General features: G+C 39.5%; 1 protein-coding gene across 10 annotated transcripts in view; it reads left to right on the forward strand.

The window, feature by feature from the left end:
* The window catches only part of LOC124120841 (zinc finger homeobox protein 4-like), a 128,425-nt gene that overhangs the window by 44,761 nt on the left and 55,780 nt on the right, over positions 1-27,884 (forward strand). For 2 of the 10 annotated variants that reach the window (XM_046483716.2, XM_046483715.2), the window contains exon 1: positions 20,796-21,001. The exons of 7 other annotated variants lie outside the window; for them this stretch is intronic. The gene's annotated coding sequence lies outside the window, so the exon portion shown is untranslated. Of the gene's footprint in view, positions 1-20,463; positions 20,648-20,795; positions 21,002-27,884 lie in introns of those variants that run through there. One more of the 10 variants, XM_046483719.2, reaches the window with a different exon arrangement.

Genomic DNA, 27,884 nt, shown 5'->3' on the forward strand with positions numbered 1-27,884 from the left:
ACAAGGGATAGTGTTTGACAATATATAGTGATGACAAGGGATAGTGTTTGACAATATATAGTGATGACAAGGGATAGTGTTTGACAATATATAGTGATGACAAGGGATGGTGTTTGACAATATATAGTGATGACAAGGGATAGTGTTTGACAATATATAGTGATGACAAGGGATAGTGTTTGACAATATTATAAAAAAAGGGATAGTGTTTGACAATATATAATAAAAAGGGATTGTATTTGACAATATGATGGTGAGGGAATGTGTTTGACAATTGGATAGTGAGAGATGGTAATGGGATGATAGTTCATGACTGAATGTTCTTTCATTCTCTCCATGTTTATCTTGGAATCTATCATTAATTCTACCTAGTGTCGATCTATAGTAGATTTCAATCAGTCTGTTTTTTGTATGATGAAAACCAGACAGATATTGTTTATATCTTCTGTTTTGGATGGGTCAAATGTAGGACGAAGTACATGAATTTGCATCTTTATGTTAGCAATAATTGTTCTTCTAGATTTGTATTATTTTTTCACAAGATGTTTTTGTTGCATGCATATCAAATGTTTGTTCAAACATTTACAAATCGTGAGAGGCTGATAATGTTTTTCTCATTACATTTTGTATTATTCCAGTCTCTACTTGCGTCCCTACATAAAATGTGGCTGTCTGACAGATGGTAATTAAAACTTGTGCATACATTCATGAAAACTCACCAGAAAAAATGTCTACATGTCATTTCTCATCTGCATGAGCTAAATTTTTCCAGCCGATATTTGTTTAACATTCCATCCTTGTCTCAAAGGGGCTGTTCGCCCAAAGAGGGCTGACATTTTCTTTGCATAGCCTCTACTTGAAATCGCCTTTTTCTGCACAAGCATTTAGTTTGCAGCACTCGAAATGAATAGGGCATGCATTACTTCAGGTTGAGCTAATTGTTTTTGTCTAGGCAGGCAGCTTTATATTATGGAAAATATGCTTTTATTGAAGGTTACAGGAATCACCAATGGTTACTAGGGAGGGGTAGGAGTGCCGAATCGCAACTGGTGTTTTGATGTGTCGTCTCTAGTTAGACGAGATGCCTCGGCTATGCCAATTATTCTCTGATGGAATGATAGGAGTTATAATCTAGCCCCCTGTTCCTTAGTCACAGTCGAAAGGACCTATTGGTTCAATAGCTCTCGATGCCGCGCCCCACAACATATCGGCAAGAGAGTTGCCCCATAATCAGTTTATTTATGCATAAAGATTGGATTCAAGTTGATTACCCCAGATGTGACGGGCCTATTAGTATGCAGAGAAGTCGTCTATAAAGATTTATTAATAAAGCTTGCAGTGTTTGAAAGAAACCAGGCATCAGCGAGTGCACAGTCAGGACCCAATTTTGCTTTTCTTGCCTAAAGCTTGTCTGGGAAATGTTTTAGTTTTATGTGGTGATTAGTTATCCTAAATAAATATCTGTACTTTGGAGTGGAGGACTAAGAGGTTCGGGATGGAAGAAATATCTTCTAGAAGATATTAGAATGATATTTTTCATTATTTTTTTCTTTATTTGCTCTGAAATTAATTTTGTGAATTTTCTTATGTATTTCATAATCAGGTGGCTATTTTTTTGTTGAAATTTCTCTGAATATTAGATTGAATTTCATCCAGCCCAGTCATGTATAGTTTTCACAACTTGCTCTCAGAATCAGCCGTAATGTCTTCCCATTTGGCCTACACACCACCAATGCCCATCCTGGTTACAGTCGCTGGACCATCACCCTTTAGGCCTACCAGTCTCTTGACCATCACACTTTAGGCCTACCAGTCTCTGGACCATCACACTTTAGGCCTATCAGTCTCTGGACCATCACGCTTGAGGCCTACCAGTCTCTGGACCATCACGCTTTAGGCCTACCAGTCTCTGGACCATCACACTTTAGGCCTACCAGTCTCTGGACCATCACGCTTTAGGCCTACCAGTCGCTGGACCATCACACTTTAGGCCTACCAGTCGCTGGACCATCACGCTTTAGGCCTACTTGTCATTTCATGTGAGATCCATGCTGAGATCACCACCACTCACTCACCCCACTTCAGCTATGTTGAGATCACCACCAGTAACTCAGCCCACTTCAGCCATGTTGAGATCACCACCACTAACTCACCCCACTTCAGCCATGTTGAGATCACCACCACTCACTCACCACACTTCAGCCATGTTGAGATCACCACCACTAACTCACCCCACTTCAGCCATGTTGAAATCACCACCACTCACCCCACGACAGCCATGCTGAGATCACCACCACTAACTCACCCCACTTCAGCCATGTTGAGGTCACCACCACTAACTCACCCCACTTCAGCCATGTTGAGATCACCACCACTCACCCCACTACAGCCATGTTGAGATCAGCACCACTCACTCACCACACTTCAGCCATGCTGAGATCACCACCACTAACTCACCCCACTTCAGCCATGTTGAGATCACCACTACTAACTCACCCCACTTCAGCCATGTTGAGATCACCACCACTCACCCCACTACAGCCATGTTGAGATCACCACCACTCACCCCACTTCAGCCATGTTGAGATCACCACCACTAACTCACCCCACTTCAGCCATGTTGAGATCACCACCACTCACCCCACTTCAGCCATGTTGAGATCACCACCACTCACCCCACTTCAGCCATGCTGAGATCACCACCACTAACTCACCCCACTTCAGCCATGCTGAGATCACCACCACTCACTCACCACACTTCAGCCATGCTGAGATCACCACCTCTAACTCACCCCACTTCAGCCATGTTGAGATCACCACCACTCACCCCACTTCAGCCATGCTGAGATCACCACCACTCACCCCACTTCAGCCATGCTGAGATCACCACCACTCACTCACCACACTTCAGCCATGCTGAGATCACCACCACTAACTCACCCCACTTCAGCCATGTTGAGATCACCACCACTCACCCCACTTCAGCCATGCTGAGATCACCACCACTCACCCCACTTCAGCCATGTTGAGATCACCACCACTAACTCACCCCACTTCAGCCATGTTGAGATCACCACCACTCACCCCACTTCAGCCATGTTGAGATCACCACCACTCACCCCACTTCAGCCATGTTGAGATCACCACCACTAACTCACCCCACTTCAGCCATGTTGAGATCACCACCACTAACTCACCCCACTTCAGCCATGTTGAGATCACCACTAACTCACCCCACTTCAGCCATGTTGAGATCACCACCACTAACTCACCCCACTTCAGCCATGTTGAGATCACCACCACTCACCCCACTACAGCCATGTTGAGATCACCACCACTCACTCACCACACTTCAGCCATGCTGAGATCACCACCACTAACTCACCCCACTTCAGCCATATTGAGATCACCACCACTCACCCCACTTCAGCCATGTTGAGATCACCACCACTCACCCCACTTCAGCCATGTTGAGATCACCACCACTAACTCACCCCACTTCAGCCATGTTGAGATCACCACCACTCACCCCACTTCAGCCATGTTGAGATCACCACCACTCACCCCACTTCAGCCATGTTGAGATCACCACCACTAACTCACCCCACTTCAGCCATGCTGAGATCACCACCACTCACCCCACTTCAGCCATGTTGAGATCACCACCACTAACTCACCCCACTTCAGCCATGTTGAGATCACCACCACCACTCACCCCACTTCAGCCATGCTGAGATCACCACCACTAACTCACCCCACTTCAGCCATGTTGAGATCACCACCACTAACTCACCCCACTTCAGCCATGCTGAGATCACCACCACTCACCCCACTTCAGCCATGTTGAGATCACCACCACTAACTCACCCCACTTCAGCCATGTTGAGATCACCACCACTCACCCCACTACAGCCATGTTGAGATCACCACCACTCACCCCACTTCAGCCATGTTGAGATCACCACCACTAACTCACCCCACTTCAGCCATGTTGAGATCACCACCACTAACTCACCCCACTTCAGCCATGTTGAGATCACCACTAACTCACCCCACTTCAGCCATGTTGAGATCACCACCACTAACTCACCCCACTTCAGCCATGTTGAGATCACCACCACTCACCCCACTACAGCCATGTTGAGATCACCACCACTCACTCACCACACTTCAGCCATGCTGAGATCACCACCACTAACTCACCCCACTTCAGCCATATTGAGATCACCACCACTCACCCCACTTCAGCCATGTTGAGATCACCACCACTCACCCCACTTCAGCCATGTTGAGATCACCACCACTAACTCACCCCACTTCAGCCATGTTGAGATCACCACCACTCACCCCACTTCAGCCATGTTGAGATCACCACCACTCACCCCACTTCAGCCATGTTGAGATCACCACCACTAACTCACCCCACTTCAGCCATGCTGAGATCACCACCACTCACCCCACTTCAGCCATGTTGAGATCACCACCACTAACTCACCCCACTTCAGCCATGTTGAGATCACCACCACTAACTCACCCCACTTCAGCCATGTTGAGATCACCACCACTCACCCCACTTCAGCCATGTTGAGATCACCACCACTAACTCACCCCACTTCAGCCATGTTGAGATCACCACCACTAACTCACCCCACTTCAGCCATGTTGAGATCACCACCACTCACCCCACTTCAGCCATGTTGAGATCACCACCACTAACTCACCCCACTTCAGCCATGTTGAGATCACCACCACTCACCCCACTACAGCCATGTTGAGATCACCACCACTCACTCACCACACTTCAGCCATGCTGAGATCACCACCACTAACTCACCCCACTTCAGCCATGTTGAGATCACCACCACTCACCCCACTTCAGCCATGCTGAGATCACCACCACTAACTCACCACACTTCAGCCATGCTGAGATCACCACCACTAACTCACCCCACTTCAGCCATGTTGAGATCACCACCACTCACCCCACTTCAGCCATGTTGAGATCACCACCACTCACCCCACTTCAGCCATGCTGAGATCACCACCACTCACCCCACTTCAGCCATGTTGAGATCACCACCACTAACTCACCCCATTTCAGCCATGTTGAGATCACCACCACTCACCCCACTTCAGCCATGTTGAGATCATCACCACTCACCCCACTTCAGCCATGTTGAGATCACCACCACTAACTCACCCCACTTCAGCCATGTTGAGATCACCACCACTAACTCACCCCACTTCAGCCATGTTGAGATCACCACTACTAACTCACCACACTTCAGCCATGCTGAGATCACCACCACTAACTCACCCCACTTCAGCCATGTTGAGATCACCACCACTCACCCCACTTCAGCCATGTTGAGATCACCACCACTCACCCCACTTCAGCCATGCTGAGATAACCACCACTCACCCCACTTCAGCCATGTTGAGATCACCACCACTCACCCCACTTCAGCCATGCTGAGATCACCACCACTCACCCCACTTCAGCCATGCTGAGATCACCACCACCACTCACCCCACTTCAGCCATGTTGAGATCACCACCACTAACTCACCCCACTTCAGCCATGTTGAGATCACCACCACCACTCACCCCACTTCAGCCATGCTGAGATCACCACCACTCACCCCACTTCAGCCATGTTGAGATCACCATATGATATAGATAACAAAGGTTGCATATGCCAGTGTTTCCCAAATCTCACCACCCATTTAGAGACCAAGAGTTGGTTTTCTTACACAATCAGTAAAATCACTATGAATATGTATGGTGGCAGATAGCTTGAGCTGTTTTCATAAGACTGATCAAATATAAAATAACAGGCAATGAAAGCTGACAAAGTTGACTTGCGCCACACCATGCTGGGGGACAGGGGAGGGGTCAGAGGACGTAGATGTTGGGGACAGTTCAAACATTGAAGCTTATGTTACGAAGTAAAACATTCCTGTTATGAGATTTGTTTTAGTGTTGAGCAGTTCAACATAAAGACTGATCAGGAGATCAATACGAGACGGCATGAGCGAACAGGTTCGCTTAATGTGCCCATATGCTAAATGAAACCTGTGGACATACACACCAACCAGGGGCTTTCTCAGGAGGAGAATCAAACTCCATGAAAAGCACACTATCCATAGTTCTACCCTCATCAAACTCATGACTCTATTGCCAACACACCGTAATCTGTACCCCATTGACCTGTATCCACAGAGTTCAACTGCTACCCAAATGTTAATGCACGCCATGTGGTATCACTACATGGTCATTTGTGCAGAGATTAGGGCTGGGACGAGTCCACATTTACTACCCGGGTACCCAACCCCCTATTACCCGACTCTACCCGAGTACCCACTGTAGGTCTCCAAAGTAGGTACAAAATGTTCTTTTGGGAATTGTTTTACTGAAACCTGGCAATTGTGTTTAGATAGAGTATAAAACGATCTGATCGTGCATATACTGAAGTTGACTGAAGCTTTGTCTTTACTCAAACATATAAAAGTCAAAAGGAATGTGTGCATAGTCAGAAAGAAATGCGAACATTAGCGAGTTGTACTAGTGTAACCATGGAATGTTATTGTTATTGACATTTATCCATGTATCACATGACTAACCACGGGTCCAGGTAGTCCTGTGGGTACCCGGGTCCTACTCAGGACCCACCCGACCCGAGTACCCGAGCTACCCGTCCCAACCCTAGCAGAGATAATGTATGAATGCTATCAGCTGATGTAAAAAGAACATTAAGAATTACATACCACTTTTTGAACAAGGATATAAATTAGTCAACAAATATTGACTATCAATACCAGGAAAATGTGTGCGTTTTGCGTAATGATAACATCTTTTCATAACCTGAAAACTAGTGAAAAGTGGACTTTGAAATATAACCTTATGCTCAGTGGCCTCATCTCTGATGTTAATGATTGTTTTTTCTAAATTTCATCTTGAAGATATTTCTAATTTAATTGCATGTCCCAAGAAAGCAAGTTGAATGTAATTGAGATGATGTCAAAATGAGTGAAAATGCTATTTTACTTTTTGTACATTAACAATATCCATGTAGTATTATATGTAAATTGCTCTTCAACAAGGTGGTAATATGTGACACTGAAAAAATGGTTTTAATGTTTAGGACAACATTGTGATAATTGGGCCCCCATAATGTATGTATTGTTTGACAACTAAATCTGTATATTTGGATCAGGCCATATTTTGCACAATGCATCACAAATGCTTTTTAGTCAACCTGTGGATAATGATAATTAACACAGATGTGGCCGGCCGAAGAAAATACCCTGACTTCCGTTCTGAATTTGTCATTAGCACAATATGTGGGGGATTAATTGGAAATATTGCACATATGGCACTAATTAGATCCATAGGACAATGTGGGTCTTGTATCATTGAACTGGATTTATACCGTAAGCTTCTTGAATATTCAAGCACCGTTTCTAACCACATTTTTCACAGTATAGTGGCATTAATCATATAATTATGCACTTTATGGCCATTTTGTATTGATTCACTTGATGTGTAACGGAATGTAATCTTTTCATTGCTTGGATCAGATTTTATGTATTTCTTAAACAAGTCTGTTTTTTAGAGAATATTGATAAGAAAAAAATTATCAGATATTTTCTTCTCAGCAAACCATGTTATCAGTACTGTGAAAAACTGATTAAAAAGTCTTCCATTTTGCTTGCAAACTTAAAACCCATTCTGTTTCTGTTTGAAGATTTCTAAAAGATTTATTTAATTATTTTTCATATGACAAATACACATTAAACAAAATTGATTTTTGAGATCCTCTGGAGGCTTTTCTTATTCATGTTTTTCTTTGGATGATGGATAAATTTATGCAAAAGGGTGACCTCATCAACATGACTGATGTCACGCTAAAGATAAACAGGCATTTGTGTCCTATTTCCATACTAACAAGACTGCAAAAACGCTAGTTTTCCTTTCAGTACTAGCGACATCACAACCGATGCTGTTACCCCTAAATTAAAATTGTGTGTGTGAATATTGTTGTGAGAGTGACCGAGTCGAATGCTAACGAAGAAATCAATAGAAATTGATGATCTCAGCAGCGCGATTAACTCTTGATTAGAGAAATGAGGTCACGCTGGGGTCACACTAGAGGAATCCTATCTTCAGCTATCATGGCCGCCATCATCTATGGAGTTATCAAAACTTAAAAATGTAAAATGATCAACTGGAAGACCATTTCTTCCCCATTGCCAGCAATAGAGGGTCAGTGATTAATTACAGACCTTGGTGGCTGATCTGACACATTCATCGACCATATTGTGATACCTAGGGAGGGCGTTCTCTATGATCTTAACGTCCTGATACTTTATAATGACAGTTTCTGGGTTTATTGTCAGTAGGTAGCTTGTCATTTTCTTAATGTCACTTTCAGGGCAAATGTTTTTTGGGGGAACATGTTTTATGAAAGAGTGTTAATCATTTCAACAAATTTGCCCCTTCTTTTCTTTGCCCGTCTGTCTTTCTTCACGTGCATGTTATCCTTCTTTTCTTTACGTTCTATATTCTTTTCTTCACCTTTTTCATCTATTCTTTCATCTTCCTCATGTGTTTTCCTTTGTCTTTTTCTTCTTCATTCCATTGTCTTCATGTCTGTCATTTTCAAACATTACTCTTTTCTTCCTTTCATTTTTTTTAGTTTCTTTCTTATTCTTTCTTTCCTGCATTCTCTTACCTTTTCTTTCATTTCATCTGTGGTCTCTGTGATTTCATTTTCTGCTTACCCTATCTTCAGTCTCCATTACAAACTTCATTCCTCCTTCCTTCCTTTCTTTGTCATGTAGGGAAATAAACACTATTGTTACATTCTGTCATTCCAGCTCACAGAGAAACAGTTGTCTTCTGAATTAAGCATCCCAGCACATGTGGTTCTGATATGAACTCTCGAGACAAGACTAATTAAACTGAAAACTAGACTTTCAAACATTCCAAAATATATTTAGCCCAAATAATCATAGCTTCTTCTGGCTTGTCTCCCCAGTACAAAAGTCTTTGAGATAAAATGTTGAAAGGTCCAAGAAGTTTTATCCAATAATGATTTCCAGTGTATCAAAGTTTGACAAGTCCCTGTATATTGACATATATTATCTTGAGAAGTAATGATTTCTTAGAGATACCATCATCAAGCTATTCTCACACAAGTCTGTCTCCAGCTTGCAATTAGGCCGGACCCCTCATCAGCGATGGAGAAATGTGTCTGATTTTAGCAATCATAATTTCATTTAACGCCATCATTAAAGGTATTTTTGATACCAAATCTTTCCGTGTGTCATTTGACACATTAATTAGATCTGAATTTATTAGTTTCTCTGACAATATCCAATGTTATTAAGCAAGCATTTACCTCAAAATCAGTTTAATTTGGTTGGTACTGGTGCAGAATTCCGTAAGCAGATATTGCCTCACTGTGAGCAAAGCCATTACTCTCTTCAAACTAATTCCTGTCATAGATATGCATTTTACCTTCCGCTTTATGAATTTCTGAAATAGAAGTCATTTGTTAGAAAATTTGAACCATATGAGAAATAAATAGCATATGATGTACCTTACTGTTCATTTCAAAACTTTCTTTATTTCTTGGCCAAGCTATTAACAAGCTCTTAAGAGTTGCCATATTACTTTTGACATCATTTGTGGTATTCAGAATTCTTGATTGGAAACTTGGAATTGATACAGTACCCATCAATACTGTTACTTCAAGTTCTTAATTAATCACATTATGAAACATCATTGTTAACTGCTCATCCAGAGATATGTTTTGTGAACTTAACCGAAAATATATATATGAATGGATCTTCTTTTATTGCTCATATGTGAAGGTTAGAGAGATGAAGTCCTTCTGCTGTTGTGATTGGTTGAGTTTTCTCCTATTGTAATTGTAAATCAGACATAAAATCGTCATATGAGGTTGTGACATAATTTATGTTACAATGTCAAGGATGGTTGATAAACTTGATGATCATTTCAACAATCAGAAGGCTCTTGAATGAAGTGTCCTTAGATTGTCAACGTTATATGCATTTGGCTTTTAATAATAGCAGTGGGGATTACTAAATTAATTTCAAAATTGGAAATTTTAAGATAATCTGTCCTTTGTGAAAATATAAAGAATAATTAAATGATTTGGAGGTCTTGATGCTGCAATATTCCAGTAGCCAGTTCTCAGCATGATTGTGTACAGGATGTCAAAAGGAGATGCCATATTTGTATGTTTAGTCCGTACCAAGTGTGAGTGAGTGAGTGAGTGAGTGAGCTGGTATCACCTGAACTCTATCGCAGTAGTATTGAACCTCATAGCACCAGTTCGCTTAAGGTGGCATCGGTGAAATGTCTGATGCCATTTTATGATGTTCCTGGCTATGATATTGATGGAATATTGCTTAATGAAGTAAAACACTCACTCACTCACTCACTCACTCACTCACTCACTCACTCACTCACTCACTCACTCACTCACTCACTCACTCACTCACTCACTCACTCACTCACTCACTCACTCACTCACTCACTCACTTGGCCGGGGTTCGATCCCCATCCATGTCATACCTGAGGGTCAAGTTGGTACGTAAAAATAGGCATCAGTCCGGACTAGTACAAGCTGCATGCATGTCGCTATATTAGTGCAGTAATCTTGGATGTAATGTTAAGCCCCATTTCACCTCACCTCACCTCACCTCACCTCACCTCACCTCACCTCACCTCACCTCACCTCACCTCATTTACAATTTGTTGTAATCAAGCTCATTGATGGACATGGCAAGCAAACACTTGAACCAGTGATCTGCCACACAGCAGCTCTAAGTGCTGTGACTGTAGAATCAGCACCACACCTTGTGTAGCCTCCTTGTGTTGACCAGCCCACACTAAGTCCTACAAGAAGAAATATTTGTACAAAAAAAGTAGACAAATAAGTGAATTATTTTTTGGCTTCACAGCAAAAAGTGTATGGTATGGATACATTCACGGAATGTTCTCACACCTGGAGGTGTTTTCATGTTGATCTGACATTCAGCAGGATTCTGGGACTTTAACATTCACTACTTCGTAGCCCGTGTCTAGTACAATTCTGTTCGGTCTAGTGAGCTCAGCTAATAATAGTCCATATATAAAACTAAAATCTACTGAAAATAATGTTAAGATTCAGTTAGTAGACAAATATCTTTGGCACACACTGCAGCTGTAGTATTGTGGATTGTGTGTACAATATAAATCTGTTTCACCTTCCTATCTGGTCTTATGATACAAGCTGGACCTTTAAGTGACATGTCATTTGTCTCCCACTCACCTCAAGGAGAGTCCCTTAAATCGTCTCCCACCCCAGCACTCGTCTGCGGCAGTGCTAATGTTGTTATACTTAAGCTAACTAACCCTAGTCCTGAGCTTAAGTCGTGAAAATAACCTAATCAATTCTTTCTTAGGAGATGCCAAAACATGTTTAAGGGATGAGAGACGTGAAACAAACCCCTCCTCCTCTCCCCTGAGTCAGCCAGCATCTCATGGACTGATAGCACTTCTAGAGGTGTCACTCCACACTGATTGGGCACCTCATATTCCAGTGATATTCCTTTCATATTCCATTCATATTCCATTTATGTCTCTGTTCATTTGTTTGGTGTGTGATATTGTTTGCATTGGTGTGCCATGTTATTGATAGTATTCTGGTCTATTGCTGGTATTCTAACATGTTGGTATGTGTTCTTGTTGCTGGTATTCTAGTCCTGCACCATGACCGTGGAATATATTTATTTTATGAAAAAATAATAATCTAGAAATGCATACAAAAGCAAGTCTAGCCAGCTCAAGCTAGGGAATTTTTTTTGTTTTTAGAGTCAAGAAGGATATTGTGTAATATAAGATTTCAGAGACTAAATGTTAGTCTACTGGGATTCTCACATGTTGGTATGTGTTCTTATTGCTGGTATTCTAACATGTTGCTGGTATTCTAACATGTCGGTTTGTGTTCTTGTTGCTGGTATTCTAACATGTTGCTATGTGTTCTTGTTGCTGGTATTCTAACATGTTGCTATGTGTTCTTGTTGCTGGTATTCTAACATGTTGGTTTGTGTTCTTGTTGCTGGTATTCTAACATGTTGCTATGTGTTCTTGTTGCTGGTATTCTAACATGTTGCTATGTGTTCTTGTTGCTGGTATTCTAACATGTCGGTATGTGTTCTTGTTGCTGGTATTCTAACATGTTGCTATGTGTTCTTGTTGCTGGTATTCTGGTCTGTTGCTGGTAATTTAACATGTTACTAGTATTATTGATATTCTACAATACTGCTGGTAATGTAGGTATGTTGATGGTATCCTATACCAACAAAACTTATTTTCTCATTGTTTTAACTTCTTCCATGGTTTTCATTCATATTCTTCGCCCGCCATTTCCTGCCTCTGCCGATACAGTTAGATTCTGAGCCCCCACTGATATCTAGGTAATATCATTGATCTCGTCTGCCTACCAGCCATGCTGATATCACCCATATATCAAGCTGATATTGTGTTTTCTTTTATCCCTGTTGCTAGGGTGGTATGACTGATATCTCACTAGATGTGCAGCCAATCCTTGATTGCGCTGTAAGACAACACTTGTGGAGACACAAGGGAATGATGCAAGTAATTTGCAATTGTGCCGTGGCGGCCAGTCAAAACAAATGGAGGATGCACCAACTGCTAAATATCACACATGATAATGGCTGCCAAAACTTACAAATGTCAGCGGTCACCTGCAAAAAGATGAGGCTGGAAGTGAAAACGAATCAGCAGAAAAAATCTCAAAGGTTATGCACAGGTGGAGGATAGAGGGGGTAGGGGGTGGGGGCGGGGTTGAAGGGAACACAAGGCCAGTAGGGGTCAGGATTTCAGCACAGGAAACTTAAGGGAAGGTTGTATCAATAGAGATGTTATTGTCAGTCGCGCAATGAGTTAATTGACTTACATCCTGATGGGAATTTATGAATATAGCAAATGTCATTGAAAAAGTCAAGTGTAAATGATAATGGGTGGAGAGAACATAGGAAGATAGATGACTTTAGGATATGATGCTTGATAGCCATTAGACCAAAATTTAAATTAAACTTTTTTTGTGGCACATATTCCGCATGGCACTGTTCGTCGCAGGTTTGACCTTTGTCATTGAAATAAATGTTGATGAAACAGATATTATGTTAGTTGTCTATTGTCTAAAATTTTCCAATAACTCTTGCAGTATTCAGTCAGTGTTTTTTTCATTAACAAGTCGTGCAATATTAAACAGGCTTCCAGTATAACCATGGAGTCGAATAATGCATTATATTACAATTAGCAATACATCACATGATGAATTACTTCACGCTTATTTGTATATTAGCTGAGCTCTATGACTCTCATGATGTTTTTGCACAAGTGATCTGATATTGTTCATTCTAAATACAGCCTAGGTGATAAAATGACCGATTTCTGTATTCAGTACTTAAAAGCTCTTTTATTTTGTTATTCGTCAGTGATCTAAATGAACTTGCTGAATATACACCTATATGTCAATATTCTAATGTGAGCCAGGAAATTGTGCTTGTTGTCAATTGTCTCCCTTGGTGCCTTAGTTCCCTGTCAGAAGCTGTAAATAACCTTTACTTATAGTCAGTAACATAGTGATGAATATAAGGGGTGCAACATTAGCTTTCCAATTGTTGGTTGTTGTCTTGTAAATATATGAATGCAAGGACGTTCGTTGCACCTAATGTTTTTTTTGAAGAATGATATGCCAATGCCGTCCATGTTGCGGCCTTTGGACACTCAAAGCAGTGGGGTACATGATTCATTCAATATGATATTATGTGATGGAATACCACGATGGAGTAACACGATGGAGTAACACGATGGAGTAACGCGATACATTGAACTAGAACTTAATGTATGATAACAATGAAAAGTATTTATTTATTCATGATTCAAGGTTGGGCTGCATGTGTATCAGTGATCACAGGTCCTTTAGCCATGCTTGTTGTCAAGGACAGCAGACGTGAGGATTGGATGGATGACTTCTGACTTGCAGCAATTCTCGGACATGGTGGTGGCATGCCCTTGGGCACACCAGAAACCTGTGATTTTGGATTTGAATCCTGGTGTGCCTTGATTTTGTTTCTAAGTTTGTCAGCAAGTGGTAAAAAGGTCTGAGACATGCATCAGTTCAGACTTTCCTTCCACATTAAACGGGGGCATGGGGGGGCCCATTCGTCTGAGGCGCCGCGATCAGCTGTGCAGAGTTGCGCCCCATGACCACTTCGGGCTTTCCTCACATATTAAGCTGACATGCCACTGGAATACTGTTCTAAGCAGCGTAAGAAACCAAACTCACTCACTCACTCCATGTGATGCTGACACGCTGTGATATAACTGAATACTGTTCACGGGTTTGATAAACCCAACTCACTCACTCACTCAAGGCTAGAATGTGTCCCCAGACAGCTGAAATTAGGGTGTTGTGATCTGGCTAAGTGCGTGTCATCAGATCCCAGCAGCAGTAGCCACACTTGAGGAGGTATTTATGTCAGAGCAAACATTCGCTCACTCGTCTATTTATCACTGTGATGTCAAATTTCAACTCACTTATTCCACTGGATTAAACACTCAAAACCTATAACACACTGCCATAAGCATATATAAGCTGGCTGACTTGCTGTATAACCAGTCTCTTTCAATCACTGATTCGAGGGGCACAGGTGGCACTGTCATCTAAGGCGTCACAAGTTGCTGTGCAGAGTTACGTCCCTTAGGCATGCCTGGAACCTATGATAACTTAAATACTGTTCAAAGCGGTTCACATGGACATTAATCCTGACTCATGCACCCATTTATTTTTTCACTCACTCATACCTTGTGTTCCCAAACAGACTGAAGACTGGCGTGTTCTCGTTTCTGTTAATGCTTGTAGGAGGAGGTAGCTATTCTTTCGTGTTGCGTATATAACCAACTTACTCAAATGTCAGCTGATGACGTTGGTCAGCGCCATACAAAACTCATCTTTTAAATAATAGCCCAAAACACAAATGGAAAAAGCACCATTATTTGGTGGCGTGGATCAAGTGGAGTAATTTGTCTGGACTGTTAGATGGGGACATGCATTTGATGCTGCAATATGTCTCTCTTGCTCTTCAAATGACCTTTCTTGTTTCAGTAATAATTAATTTTGATTGATGCAAATTTACGTTTCCTGTGAATTTCCACTGGCGCTAATGACTGATTTAACCATTCCCTCAATCATTGCTGGTTGCAGGATATCCGTTAGTTATCTATAGTTGTTGGCTTACAATATAATTGTCATATCTATCATATCTACATACTCTCACACCAACATTCTTTCTCAAAATATTTTCAACAATGTATATCTGGGAAAATCTGTGTATATTTCTTGCCTGTTCAATACCTGTATTTCCACCATGTTGTCACTCTATTGAGAAATTATATAATTGTATATGATATAGGATTTCTACCTTAATTGACATGAAGATTTACAAATAGGAAATATTTTAATTAGTTCCTTACTACAGATTTAAAGTGTCGCAGTTTGATGTGGCTGGCTCTGTACAGGACATTTGAAGAAGAATGTTGATTAAAAATAATAAATATGTACAAAAAGTTTTGATACTAAATCCTGTATATGTCTTTTTTATTGCTCAAGAAGCAGTGCTTTTGAAATAGGAAATTACCAGATTTTTCTCCTGAGACAGAGTACAACCATGCATAATACAAAACTTTGCACCAGCAAAAAGTAGTCCTCTTCCAAATATTTCTCATCCATCACCCTGTATTTAACATCATTGTAAAAAGATTAGGTTTGTGTATATGATTAAAAAAATCCATCTCGTTTTTAATGGTTTTCTTGACAATAAAATTTCAAGGAGAATTCAGCCATAAATTCCATTTACGAAGTAGGGAGGTGAATTAATCATGCTTGTTGTATACTGGATGTGGTTACCTATGGTTGGAAACCAAGTAAGAATCACAAGCCCCTCTCTACATCAGTCTCTCCCCCGTTGCACAGTGACTCGCTGTTCTTTAACAAGCAAAAAAACGTGGGGCGCAACACCCGTCATAAAAGAGAAATTTAATGTCGCAGTCTTTTGAATTTCCAGAGCTGTTTGGTTCAGATAATTAGACTTTGGATGCCAAATTATCATGATTACTCAGAATTCTTCCAAAAAAATCTTGAGACAGACAGGCAAAAATCACTCTCTTCCGTTTGAGGGAAGACCCTTTATGATCGGAATAGATTGAAAGCTGTGAGTCGACTGCAAAAAAACTGCAGGCTATGTTTCTTGATTGCAGATTTTGTTCTTATTCTTTGGGGAGAAAGGTTAACACTACCAGGCTACCAAATTGAGTGTCAGAATTTTTTAACTTAGGTGAGAAAAAACATGTTTAATATGATGGGTGAAGTGTTTCGTTGTATGTCTCTCAGATAGGTGTCCCTCCTGTTGAAAAAAATCGATATCATACATGGTGTTTATCAAAAAAGTAATAATTATTTTTGTACTCCTTGTTACATGCTCTGTGAAGGTATTTTTTTACTTTACCCCAGACATTGAGGTTTTTGTATCACAATCTTTATGTGCCATATCTGATTTGTACACATCGGTCTATTTTCAAATTTATCTTTCTTGTGGAAATGTACATGAGAAAAGTGTGCAAGGTTGAAATAGAATATAAAGGGTTAAACCATAAAGACAGAAGTTAGGCAGATTTTGCAATATCAACAGTTTGTGTTCCATTTCTGCAGGTAAAAAATGGTCTTAAACTTTCTCGTAAAACATCATGTGCAATATTTGCCAAGGTGTTGAGCATGCAAATAGTTGTTTCTGTTTTAAGTACTGTTAAGATCCTTTTTCTATGCATATAGATCAGAATCATTTTTACCTCACTTTAATCTGACATCTCCTGCAACAGAAATTTGTAAAGGTTATCATTTTTAAAAATATGGATTATGAGACGATCAAACATTACAAATACCAGCGGTCTTGTCAACTTACATGAATCAAAAGAAAAGATTCAAACCAAATTGAGGAAGATTCAGAACAGTTGTGTCTGTTATGTCTTTAAACAGTTTCCTCGAGATGATTGGGCTAGATATTCCATGTATTTTTGTTTAGGATCTTCCAAGCATGCTTGATTTATGAGGGTGTGTTTGTGGGGGATATCCCTCCTCCCCCTCCCTCCCTACACCCGATATGCTTGATGTTTTCATTGGGAATACAGACCAGGGAGCAATCATAGGCCGTGTCATATACAACTGATAGGAATGAATCGGAATGAATCGCAGATTCATTTCGGCTCCACTAATGATATTTCTCTGTGTTGGAGAGTGGACGGGCTCCCAAGCATTCATTTACTGCTTGTTTTTATTGTTGGGAATAAGATCAGGGATGGCAGTTATTGGTTAAACCTGTGTGTGTATATGTTAGGAAAATCTGGCTTTATGGGACGTATGGCTGAAGACAATGAGGACTGTAGCCCGCTCACTTTATCTGACCCTGCATAAGATGGCGGTTGTAAAATGTGCCGATTCGACCCACAGGGATGCCAGCGTAATTGCACCACTTCTTATTCAGAACGGATAATTTGCATCTGATGTATTCATATTTACGTCAGTATCTTCGTTCGGCGGTGTCTGCTTTCTTTTACTGTCTTAAATGCTAACTGTCCTCTCAGAATCTGCCTTGGTTTCTGTAATCGCTATATCCCACAATCAAATTTATTGGCTTTTTTGACGCTCGGCAAACTTGATAAAATCTCAGTGTTTTGATCTTGTTTAATTTTTCAAAACTCATTTGCATATATTTGCATAATTAAGAGTTCCATAGTCATTGTACAGTGTCTGTTTCGATGAAGGCAGGCTGAATTGAAATAACCCAAAAAGAAAATTGAATATAAATGTTTGAAAGAATAATCAACCAATGTTTCTTTTCATCTACATCAAATTGGGGATGAATATTCATGTGGCACACGAACTTTGGAAGCCGCAATCTTAACTGATTAGGTTTTTGTCATTTTGGTCACTAATAAACCTTTGTGAAAATGTTGCTTCTCTTTTTCGCCTAATCTCTAAATCTTAAAGGCCATTAATGCCAGTGTTATTTAATATGGTGTATTCCAAGATATGGAGAATTCCATCTTTCACCCTGATTATCCAACCTGTGAGAGATATTCTCTATCTTGGAGGGATCATCTGAATGTTATGGATGTTGGAGCAGGGAACAGACATGTAGAAAAATGTGATTTAAAGTTTCTTTTTATCAACAATGATTCACTTACAGAAGAATTAACCAAGCTCAGGCAATCATTGCAAGCATTTGCTGAGCCCATGTATCAAGAAGGCCATTATGGCACCATGTTTTAAGAGATGTTAGTATTCATTATTACCAAAAGTAAACATAGCTGCATCATAGAGCCAAATTAAATAGCTTTTAAAATGAAAAGGAATATTCTTTGAATAATTGTATTTTCACCTTTGATTAACAAGACAACAGTTATTGGCTGTGTACCTTGTAAGTAATGATATTAGGTCAAATACTAGTGACTTTATATTTCAATACAAATGTTAACAAGGAAAATAATTTTGACCTAAAGATTACCTATTGTAAAATAACGTTCATCATTATCTATAACACAACAACTAATCTATTTCAATGCTGGATCTTATTGTGAAGTAATACATAAGTCTGTGTTAATCAGGAGTAGCAGTATGTTAGCCAAGTGAGGAGTGTGTTAATCAGGAGTGGCAGTATGTTAGCCAAGTGAGGAGTGTGTTTGCTTCTTACACAAATAGTTTGGATTTAATACCCATCATATACATATTGTGTGAATCCCATTCTTGTGTCCCATTGTATGAATATAATTACTAATCGATATATATGAATCTTCAACAATATTCATAAGCAAGCCTTTGATCAGATCAAGCTCCAGTAAGTATGCATAGACATAACAATGGGCTTGTGTGTAGTCAGCTAAAAGGTGTTTGACTCCTTGCAGTTTCTTAATGGTGGCAAAGATTTCTTGCTATACCAACAGATTGTTGTTAAAGTCAATATATTCCCTGAAGAAGTGACTTCAGTACAAAGGTGTTGTCAAAGTGAACCATTTACAAAGCAAGGTAGAACTGACCAGACATATAAATTATATGACTTCATACATTTCCGATCAATTTGTTTTCACTTCTCAAGTCGGGCACTCACACGAAGGAAATATGATATTTCTCCAATGAATGATCAAGTCCCAAATTATGTGTGTGCATTAGGGACCTAGTTTATCAGCTTATCATTAAATGCATACCCACATTTCTTCAGCCTCCTTTCAAGCCTTACATGTAGCCTCTGTTCTATACTCAGCATATCTAAAAAATTCCAAATTGAAATTTGAAACCTCGGAAATTAAAAGCACTCAGCTTTTATGAAAGCTCCCAAGACCACATGTTGCTGTGAAGATTAGAATCTCTGTGTTTGTTCATAAAAGTATAACTTGGGTTATTTAATAATCTATAGGACGAAGTGGGTGGAATTATTTCATATTATCTGAAATTAATGCAGTAATTTTACAGAGCTTTAACATAATGACCCAGCAAGTTTTGTTTTACCATTGGTGATCAACGCTGAAAAATATTCAAATTTATATATGAAAAACATTCCATTATTCCTCTTCTGCACACAATGAACTTGATCCACAATGGAAAATGTCAGCTTTTGGATAATAATGTGATGATTACATGAAATGAATACTCATCAATTGAGGCCGGAAGTTTTTAATTAAAAATATGTTAATTACAGGAAATGGTTGAATAGCAGCACATATATCACAACACTGCCTATCATGCGGCAATTAAAACCTGCATAATGGCATCCAGGGATGTCCCGCCGTCATTTGTTTTTGAAAAACAAACACCTCAGGCTTTCAATAGGATTCCCCAATTGCTGATGGGCAGAGGACAAGCTTAGCAAATTCATTTCTAAAGGCAGACTGAGACCGAACACCTTTTCAGCTTGAGCGAGTCGGCTCTATTTGCATGTCAATAGCAAGTGGAGTCTTCTTTGAAACAAATGTGATAAATATCTCATTAAGCCGGGCTGGTGCAATAAGTAAGGAAATTCCCCGTCATTAACCGAGGCCCTGGTAATCTGAAGGTGTTTGCTCCCAGATAATCAAGCCCAGGCATGCTGGTTCGGCCAGTAATTATCATGTATTGTTTGTTATATGAATAGCATTGGTTTATCTTAGTCCTTGGTATTACAGTGTTTATCTCCAGCTCTGGCTTCCTACCTGCTGTAATTAATCATTTCATTAGTCGGAGCTGAACGGCTCAGATGGAAGCAAGGACCTTAAGTCAGTTGGTGTGTTGCTTCTTTAAGTTAAGTTTATCTCGGGGCTGACAAGCGATGGAATGAAGATTTGGCCTGGAGGATCAGCAAGGGGGGGACCCTGCATTGATCAATTTGTTGTGTTAAGACCTGGACTGAGAATACGTCAAACTTTTGACTTTAGCGGGAGTATTAGCAGGGCCCAGCGACAAACCGGATAACGTGTACCTTCTCCACCTGACATAACCAAGGGACGAAACGGAGAGGTAAGAGGCTAGATTAATAAGTTGAAATTGCGAGTAGGAATCCAGTAATAAGTGTGATAAAGAGATCAGCAGAGGCACACAAGTAGGTCAAGCCCTCGCGCTTATCAGCCAGTGAAAAAAGGCCCTGGTGTAGGTATGTGAATTTCCTCATTAAAACCTGTGTTATGTTCATTTGTGACGTTGAGAGCTGTGATGACCTGAAGCTTAGACAAAGAGCTCTGCGGACGGTTGACAGCGCAGGAAATCGAACATTTGTCGCATACAGCTGTAATTTGCACCTCTGTTCGGAAGCAGTGAGTGTCATACTGGCTATTGACAAGGATGAGTTAGAGCGGACTGCGACTGTACGAACAGGTAATTACTCCATTGTTTTTCTCCGTGTTTGTTCCGCTGTGTCATGCGTGACTGACTTTACTTCACCCATTCTGGCTGGTTGAGTCGGACAGTCATCTCAGGCCTGTTCGTGTGGACAGTTTGTTGGTGAAACATCAGTGGACATTTACTGGAGCTTGTGACCAACACATGCCGTGTAATAGCTGTGAAAGAACCGTTATAGCGAGGACACGGATATCCTCGCTATAAGATGATCATAAAGATAAGGTGTGTAAGAACAGTATGACTATCACAGGCCAGTTTATTATCAAGAGGGAAATTATGCTATTTTCAGATTAATATCTTATCATGGTGGTGCCTCACTTTGGAGGGATTTGGTCAACTTTCCAATGACATAAGGGCTTTTTTACAAGATAAAAGACTTCTACATAACAGATAGTTCTTGTGCTTGATCTTGTTAGGAAGAATGTACTGTTTATCTTTAAAATTCTAATTTGTCAGTATCGAAGTTCTCCTTTTAATGGTTGCTTTTTGGCTGTAACATGTCCCTTGACAGTTTGTCAAGATAAGTTGACTTTATGTGGTATAAGCAATGATGGTGTACATTTAATTCTTTTCGACTTTTGTCAGAGTGGTATTTTGTTAATGTGGAAATTCTTAAGTCTGAAAAATACTAACAAAACATTGAGAAAATGTCAGTGAAACAAAAAGAGTTGTAAATGATTTTAGAAGCGTATGTGGAACTTATGTGTGTTGAAAATGAAATGTCTTGTATGATTATTTAATTAATATGTTTAAGGAGTATGAAATGATTGGTAAGCCCAAACTAATTAATCAAGCTCTGTTGTCTGCCAAATGTTTCCACATTATTCCTCCTGCGACCAAATGCTGCAACTCTACTGCAGACCGGTTGTGAAAAGAACATCATGTCTCGCCTGTGTCCTAGGTAATGTAATGCAACACATGGTTAATTCTGAGAGTTTGACAGGAATTTTAATCTCCCCTTGTTACCCCTTCACTCTGATAAACGCCCTTTCCTGAAAAAAATCCCCTCACCATTTTTATGAAGCAATCGGGGAAGAGGTATGGCGATACTGATCAACTCCATTGATGAAAAGTGGCGAGCTAGTCGGCTGCCAGTCAATGCCCAGTCATATCAAGTCGCTTTAAACGCGTGCACATGAGATTTTCCATCTTGTGTTTTTTTCTGTGTCTGTCGCATATAAGAAAGGAAATTTTACACTCTGGGACAACTTAAATCTGCCGTACTAAATGGCACAGCTGCAACTGGGAGTGCATAGTTTTAATACTGATATGTAAAAAATACATTATACATTTATTGAGTTTAATTATTTGAGATGATGAAATCGAAGGCTCTCATTTCTCTGTAAACATATCTTAATGAAACAGATGATAATCTGTTTTGGGTCCTTAAATTTATGTATTTTTCACTCAAAAATTAAATATTAAAAATTTTTAAAATATTATTTAAAAAAATCAGTTTTAAGTAGTAGAATTAACCAAACAAATTATATGTGTCACACAAACAAAATAAAAACACATTTATCAACATTCAGAATGGAAATGTGACATATATTTAGCCAACCAACAAAAACAAACATAGCTTCAAAGTGAACAAATTAATTCAGAAATTCTTCCCAATGTAGGTATTGTGTATTCTTGGCACATAATGAATTGGAGATGATATTTTTAATGGTAATGTCATGTTTAGCTTCATACCAATGGGTTCCTTTGTCCCCTGGCCAATGTGTATGAATGTTTGATGTTTAATGTGCTCGGGTGTGATTATCATTTCCCTTGGTTTATGCTTGTTATCTGGTCTTCTCATAGCTACAGGGGGGCTTAAGTCTTGCCAAATGTCCTGTTATAGATGGCACACAGTGTATTGACTGACAACACCTAGTTGTGTAATATAACTTGTTAATTATAACAGGTAAAATGTAACACAATATGGGGTTTTCTTGTACATAGATGACAGTAGTATTTTGTGAATTAATTAAAAAATTTGGAGCTTGTTTACTGTTTAAGATCTTTATGTGGCATTTAGGAACTGTAGTTTCAGGAAGACGGATTGACTTAAGAATTTTGACTTTGCGAAAAGATTAAATTAGTTGAAATCTAAGTCGCGTCTGTTTTTATTGTATATTGTTCATCTTAAGCAGATGGATTGGATATTTTATATATTACAAAACTTTTATTTAAAAGTTATTATTTATAATATTTTTACACATTTTGAATAATTTAATTTATTAATGTTGAACTAGTTTTGTATGGCATAGATAGTGGTATAAAGTTGAAATGGTGGAACAATGTGCAATCAAACTGTGTCCAAAACAGTAAGGCTGAATGGAGAAATTGATTTAAGACAAGCTTCTTCTTCAAAGTACTCCCTGATAATGCTGTGGTACAGTTACATGAATCAAGGACTTCGGCACCCAGGTGAGGCGCTCAAGCAAGTCATGTGACCTGTGTTTGTCACATGTGGACAAAAGCCATTGTTTAATATGATGACCAGCGTGCCTCAACATCCCCTTCATCTCATTGCCACCTCAGGGCATGTGCTGATGAACATACCTGTGCACCCCTTCCCAAGACAATAGAACCAGCCATTATCTTGTTCTCTTGTTGACCATCACTTGGACTGGTCTGATTAGAGGGTGGATAATGATATGATCAGTGCCCATGGTGTTGTGTATGGGAATTCTCTTTGCAATTGTTAGCATGGCTACCCCTCTGTAATTATTTCTGCGGACTTTGTCTCTATACCTTTTCAACACGGAGATTTTAATCTTCAGTCTTAATCTGAGTCTGGTCGGCCATTGTCATTAGGGTGACACTAATTTGGAAACGATGTAAAGTCTACCTATTGTCCTGTGTGTGTAGCTTCCACATCAGAGCATCCTCCTTACAGATTATTTTCTCATTTCCTTTCGTTGAAGCATCCGCCTAGCCCAATTAATTCACCTTAAAAAGTATTTCTAAGTTTTTGGGTAAATATATGTTTGGAAAAGCAAAGAAAGCTACTGAACCACATGATTATGATATTTTTGTGTGAAAACACGTCGAAGAAGGTCGTCTTTGCAATGTCGGATCACGAATCAAGACGAGCCTCTAATCATAGTATCTGTTAAGACAGTCATGAGCATTTCAGAAGAGAGAATACAGTTATCATGTTTATGAAAATCATAAAGTTTACATTTCATCATGACTCATTGGTGGTTTCTGTGTGAAAAGGTGAATCCATCATTTCAAACCTGTTCGCTCTGATGACATGTGTGAACATTGTACCTTACGTTCAAGCATTATTCACGAAGGTAACAAAACTAAGTCTGAAATATTTTAATTTATGCAAAGTCATTTTGTGATTAAATTTCATGAATAATCATAATGCACAAGAGCTTATTTGTTCAGTGATGGTAATTTTTGCCTTTGCAAATTAGTTTCTTCTTGTTAGAGTATCATTTCTCAGTTTAACCTATTCATCTGCAGCTGTTTATTTCCAACTTCATTCTGGAGGTGTTTTCTAAATATTACTGGAATAATGATCAATTTATTAATATTGTAATATCCCAAAGCCAGCTCGTTACTTTGAAGGTATATATGTTTAACTTCAACAGCAGCTTATTACAGCATATGGTGTCAGTGCAAACCCCTACATGATAGTGTTAAACATGTGTAGTAGCATTGTGTGGATGTGGGGTTTGATGTATCTCTGATTAGAGGGTTGAAAGAAACTGTAAATCAAAGCTAACTGTCAACAGTTATGTCATAGCCCAACACAGTTGTTATTCATTGTCTGTAATTTCATGGTGCAAGCTTACAATTAAAGGTAGCCCTTGATAGTCATGGCATCATTCCCTCCCACTGGTAAGTTCCCCTTTTAACCTCTGACCCCTGTTGGGATCTTTACCCTTTAAAAGCTATAAAGTGTAATCATCACCAAACTTGTAATTACATTATAGTCATTAAGCAAGAGTGAAGTAAAACTGTTGTTGGTTTTATCACCGGGCCCATTGCTTGCGTTCCCCCCATGCTGAGTGTAAGGTGGAGATTTGAGGTTTAGTTCATAATTAATTCATAGGCTGTCTTTAAGTAATGGTGTTTTAGTCAGCAGTTATGACCTTCACACCATTAGTAGGATTTACAATTTAGATTTGTAGGATATATATAAATTAAAAGATTGAAAATGACGCTAATCATGGACGCACTAGATCAATAGTCAATATTCTATTACTCTATGTTCATTAGAGATTGAGCTAAATGAATTCATCTATATCAGGTTCATATGCAGTGATTAGTTTCTGACATAATAACTGGGGAATTAGAGACCGAAATATATTAATCTGACTGGAAATGGGAGCTGCTCTTCGGCATCTGCTGGGTGTATTTTGACATTTCTAATTACAGAAAGGTAATACTAACTAGTTTGGAACCTATCTATTTCATTATTTGATAACAGGAAATTAGAGTGTTTCATGAGTATTTTCATAAGATCATGTGAATGTACCAAAATGACATGTATGACATGCGTTCATGGTATGGTGTATCAGGTTGACGGTATGACATGTATTTATCGTGTTGTGTATCAGGTTGACGGTATGACATGTATTTATCATATTGTGTATCAGGTTGACGGTATGACTTTTATTCATGGTATGGTGTATCAGGATGATATTCAGGATATCATGTCATGTCCAGGTTATCCAGTTATGTTTCAGGAGTCATGATATGGGAGAAAAGAGAAGCGTGAGGCTTAACATATTTATTATGATATTGGCTGATGGGATCGAATAAAGTCGCCCAAGAGTTTGTAATTACCTCAAACTCATTTATTCTCAGAAAAACCACCCACAGTGGTACATGAGATACAATTATATGCAAATTTTATTATGTACAAAATGACAGCATTTAACAAAAATAGGATTCGTGGATACGAATAAAATTTACCAATTGAATTGAACACATTGTTAAGAAATTTTGATAAGCCTTTTAGATCTCTTACACTGTTTGTGGTCATAGTTTTCTTACATTGGGACATGTTTGGAAACTGAAGATAATGCTTATTTAAGAGTTCATATCGCTGTTGGTAAAAAGCTTCACATCGGAATAAAGAGTGAATACCCAAACATTGTATAATTGTCATGACTGTTTTCCTGTTGCACAAATAGATAAATGACTTTATGCAAAACAACAAGGGTAGGTATTATGCGTCACGTAAGAGAAAACTATTCAATTCTTAGGCAGTGATGGGTCGACATGGCCAGATATCAACAAGAACAAAAGAGTTTTAAATGAAGGGTTGGTTATTAAATGTAATAGTTAGAGGGTGCGTCCACATCATGTTCTAACATGCTTACAAGTTGTGCTATGCTACATCTGCCATTACTGGAGGTAACTTTATCAGTTCCTGTTCTATTTTCAGTATATCGCGATCTCACAACTTGACGATTCAAGTATCGTCTGTACCTTGTATCGATGATATCGTAGGTGTCGGTGAATAGTTACAATCGTAGCAGAAAACCACCAAATACTTACGTACCTATCCTTGTTGTCCATGTATACATACTTTTGTTTGTTGTAACTGAAAGATTAGAGAAATGTATAATGAAAGCTAGAAGAAACATCCATCCATTACTGTCTGAAGGCGTGTAGGGTGATCAATCAGTGGCCCTCCAGGTGAGAGTGAAATCAAGGGAGGGAGCACTTGTCCTCTTGCTACAGACATATCTCATCTGTAGCCTAGCGCCAGCTACACCTGTTGATTGTTTTATGTGCCAGGTATGAGGTAATATTTACCGGTATGATTAGCAGTCATTTCAATAAACTCCAATCAAAGAGAAGTGGCAAGGGTCAAAGGTCATGGTGAAGGTCACTGCATTGGCTCTGAATAAGGAATTAAAATGATCTGGAGCTGTCAACTGATGCTTTGTTTGTCTTCCAACTGTTACGATGCTGTCCATTCTCTTCCTTTCAACACCGATTTCCTCCTCATTACGTCCAGGTAATTGCAGACCCCTGACAATGGCTGGGGTGGGGGTACAGAAGTTGGGGGGGGGGGGGGGGGGGGGGGGGGATGAGGTGCTAGGGAAGCAGGGTGTCATTAGACAGGTCATGTAATCCCTTCTGCTAACTGTGTGGGAATTAGTGGAGGTGATATACAGGCATATCAACCAGTGGAATGTTGGCAGTGTCTGTCAGCCATATTGGATTATAGGTTTACATGCTGTTTTCATAATATTTCACAGGTAAATCATCATTTATTAGATCTGTTTAATTGTCATGTTTCTTGTGCTATGGTGTAGTGTTAGGAGCTACTGATTGTATGTATGTTCAGTGCTAGAACAGGAACTCGTGTTTAGAAGGCTAGAGGGTTCTCTCTGATGGCATGGCCAATAGTCTGTTAGCACTTGGGGCAGTTGTTTTCTCCCCTGCATCTTGTTTACTTTCTTTTATAAACTACTGGTCTGAAATGAACTGATGACAAGTTATAATGGCTGTCCCAGATGATGGCATAAGTTTCTGTAACAGACTATATGTAAAAGGCCTCATGGCACATAATACAAAATTGAGCTGAAATGTCTGTTAGATTGTTTCAGTCAATGAGTTTCTCAAACTTTCAAACCCAAACATTATATTTGGGTTAAAGAGTAGTAGACTGATACAAATCACTCATAATAAACCTGCAGGGTTTGGTATTGGTAGCCTGATTGTGCCAACTTGTAGGCGGATCCTCATCATTAGCACAAAGATAATTTTGGACTGGGACCATTGCTTTGTGTGAATGAATTAATTCAAGCCTTTTCTCATCTAGGTTGCAGACTTTTGCATCAAGGTTGAATAATGCTTGATTGAAAACTTGCTTTATTGAAACTTTTCTACCTGA

Source organism: Haliotis rufescens, unplaced genomic scaffold (assembly GCF_023055435.1).
Source record: "Haliotis rufescens isolate VD_foot unplaced genomic scaffold, xgHalRufe1.0.p SCAF_19, whole genome shotgun sequence".
Lineage (NCBI taxonomy): Eukaryota > Metazoa > Mollusca > Gastropoda > Lepetellida > Haliotidae > Haliotis > Haliotis rufescens.